Source organism: Haplochromis burtoni, unplaced genomic scaffold (genome assembly GCF_018398535.1).
Source record: "Haplochromis burtoni strain Fernald_Lab_line unplaced genomic scaffold, NCSU_Asbu1 Contig_14, whole genome shotgun sequence".
NCBI lineage: Eukaryota > Metazoa > Chordata > Actinopteri > Cichliformes > Cichlidae > Haplochromis > Haplochromis burtoni.
In genome coordinates this window covers 1,609,226-1,613,027 of record NW_024582375.1, presented here as the reverse complement: position 1 = coordinate 1,613,027, position 3,802 = coordinate 1,609,226, and positions in this window count along the sequence as shown.

The window sequence follows — 3,802 nt, the reverse complement described above, 5'->3', positions numbered from 1 at the left end:
TTTACATTGCTGTGCTTGAGAGCCACCATCTACCGGAACCAAATTCCCTGTATGTGTCTGCACATATACTTGGCCAATAAACACGATTCTGATTCATCTAGAGCAGCCGTGACCACAGACAAAGACACAGCTGATCCACTTGTGCAACAATAATATTGAGGGTGCATACAGCAAGATCAAAAACAAAGAAACAATTGCTCATTAAGTACAACTGTGGTGCACCATTAAAAGAAATGAAAATGAAGTGTTTCTTCACAAACACCTTCGTGATTTGACTTTTTTGGCGGTGGGTATTTTTATAAATCATGCAAAGCCTGCTCCTTCTCGCACTTAATAATTGCGCCACACACATGGGGCACGGAGGCTTTGTTTACTGTACTCTGAGCCAGCAGATCAATGTTGTGTTTTCTGAGGAGCACTCCCAGCAGATCTCCTGCCCTGCCCCCTTTGATAATTGCTGAGCAGAAGATGTGTGTTTACAGTTACAATTCTGCCAGCTCTGAAACACTTTGGACAGGAATAAAAGTGAAAGGCTGTGAGGTGGATGGGAGCGGGAGAGAATTAAAAAGGAGAGAAAAAAAAAATAGCTGGCGGTGTGTTTTTGAAAATGCAAGGCCTGATATGATCGGTGAAAAATCAATACTATTAAAAATGAGGGATGGGTCAACAGAAAGCCCTTCAGTGTCAGATTCAATAAAATATGGCGCCGGGATAATTAGCCACTGGAAAGCTGGCACAGATCTTCGGTGTGACCTTGCAAAAAATTAACAATCAAAAGATATACTAATTGACCTCTGGGTGACTTATTTTCCTTTATATAATGCATTAAATGTGTGTTAGCCTTGAAAAACTGGCTGCAGATTATAGGGACTAGGGATTGAACCACCAACATTCTGATTAGATGGGCGATGGTAAGTGACAGGAATGGAAGGTAAAGTGAGGAGAGCTATGCTGTAGTATCAAGAGACCAAAAGAAAATCTCTGAAGCATTGAACATGGTGTGCTGCTAATTGCAAACATTTCTGTCACTAACTTTCACTGCCAATTTACTCTGACATCTTTAAAGAGTAATAAAAATAAGACTGGGAGACATATTTGAATCGACTTCAACACTCTGGAGAACGATGAAGAAGACTTTGACAGTTTGCAGTGTTTTATTGACGAGTGTTTCAAGTGCATTGTTATGGGGAAACCAAACAGTGCAGACTCCCTCCAACAAACACGCTCCATCTACAAAAAGAAGTGGCCCAGAAGATTCACCAGAGCCAGCTTCACCACAGACCAGTGGCACGGTGAACATTTTGCAGATGACAGACAAAATTATTTTTTTTAATTTATGGTCTTTTAAACAGGGGTGGCCCAGTACAGGAAAAATGTCAATTTTTTTGAGGCCAATATGGTCACAATGGTTTCCTGAAAGGATTAGTAGTACAATGCGTGATATTAGCCAGGGAAGTATCATTAAGTATTGTTTGACTTGATTTAATAACAAATTTTTGCAGGAATCGATAATCTGGGTAAGGGTTGTTCAGCTGAAGTTTTGTGTACTAGTAACCCCACCCTTACTGCTGGACTTTGTCTATCCACCAGAAGAGAAAACAACCCAATAACTAACCACACACACACACACACACACACACGATAGATCTTTAACAGCCAACTCATCATTTATATAGCCACTCAAGCCATACAGGCATGCTCCCTGTATAGCCTTGTCTTCCAGTCAGCCTCCTTGGATAAAATCCAAAAATCCATAAAAAAAAAAAAAGAGACACTTCTTCTCTGCCATAAGTTGAACAGTCTGTTAGCCGCTGCGTCAGTAATAGTCACTCTTGAACTTGTTTATGAATTCAGAACAAGTCAGATCCTTTCCACCACTTGGCACAGCCTGTGCTCATCCAAGTGCTCTCATCCTAAGAGGAACAACCAGGTAAGCCAATTTAGCATCATCCAGCCATCTATGCATTTCCAAAGACAGTCGACATTTCTCTAGGTCCTCAGAGTAGACTTCTAGAGCTGGAAGGGATTGTTCGCATGGGATCTCTGGTGGGGTGGCCCAGTACAAATATTTGCACTGGGCCACCCCACGAGGAGGAGGAGCAGCCTGGTGCTGAAGCTTGAGATTGTGAACACAGACTGTAACATACCTCCCATATAAGCCATCTCCTGCAGGTTTACTTTCTGCTGTTTGGAGAGGTGCTGGGGAACTTTGTGTTTTCTGAGGAGCACTCACTGGCTGATGAGTGTCTTCTTAATGGAATTTATGTTTGTAGAGTCCATGTTTATAGACAGATGTTTCAGGCAAAAACTGAACTAGACGCAAACACAGAACACCAGGAATAATGTCTTTTTTTGAATAAATAAAGTTCATTTCTGGAAAAAAAAAAATACTTCTAGGGTGTGTTTCTCCACAGTTTGCTTTTCCTACAGATTTTTCTCCGCAGGTTTCCTTTTCCAGCATGGATTTCTCTTCACAGGTTGGCCATGGCAAGAGGCATTTACAGAGAAGAAAAACAGATTTTCTCACAGAAACACCCACAGAGCAGGGAAGAGCTCAACTTTACTACCACAGTGGCAGCAACAATTTGACTGAGAAAAATCTTCTGCCTTAAGTAGTGGGTGAGTAATCATCAGATTGAATGCAGGTGAATGATTACCCAACTGCTTTCAGGTGTGCAAGCAGGAAAAGCACAGGAGCAAGGAAAAGGCTCCGCCTCTGAAACACACACAAGCAGAATTATGTGCTCACATGCCCACAGACTGAGGAGAGAAAGTGAGAGCAAGGAGAGGAGAGATAAATATATATAAAGGCAGGTCAACACAAGAGGACAAGGGAACAATGACAGCTATAGCATCAACAACAGGGTGATAGGATGAAAGACTCGGACATACAGAGGTAAAAGAAAAGGGTGACATAGTCAAACACCAGGAGGTAAAGGGACTACCTTAAAAACAGATTGATGACATTACATGAATTAAGTGCCACATTATATTCTTGCTCAACAGGATTATTTTGACATTTCCTTCAATGAATTAAATTTTTGGTTATATTTAAGATAAATATATTTGGAAGACTATTCTATATATATATGAATTTTAACAGAATAAAAGGAAAAGGAGAATTAGAGTTGCCAAAAAGACAAAAAGTACTCTAAAGTGTAGATGAGGCTATAAGAATAAGATTTAATTTTCCATGCTCAAATTTACCTAATCAGGCCTTAATTAACTGTATCTTTAGAAGAAAGCAGTTTAAGCCTCCCACTACTAAATCAGTAATTAATGCATGATCATTAAAATACTTGAGACACACTTCTTAAACATAGCCTGTGATTGCTACTAAAGAGGTTAATAGTTTGAATATAGAAATACAATTGATAGAAATTTGATAGATCAAGAGTTTCAGGGACAGTTCACACCAAAATAGTAAATCTTTGGTGTGAGTTTTGGAGATACTGGTTGCAGAAACGTCTGCCTTCTCAATAATAATTTAACTAAATTGCACTCACTTGGTAATCATTATACCACACTAATAATACAAAACCTGAAAAGAATTAAAAGGCTTGAAAACTGTGTGACATTGTTAATAGTCATTTTCTAAAATAAAATAAAAAAATCTATGAAAAATCAAGTTGGTATAATTGGCAAAAAAAATGTGTGTGATAGTGCCTACATGTGTTAAAGTTGCCTGTTTGATCAATCCCAGCATAGTAGGATGTTGATTGTTCCCACTCAATCATAGGAATACTCTGTATATTTTATATATTTTATTTATTGTTTACTCTATTTAATTTGTAAAACATGT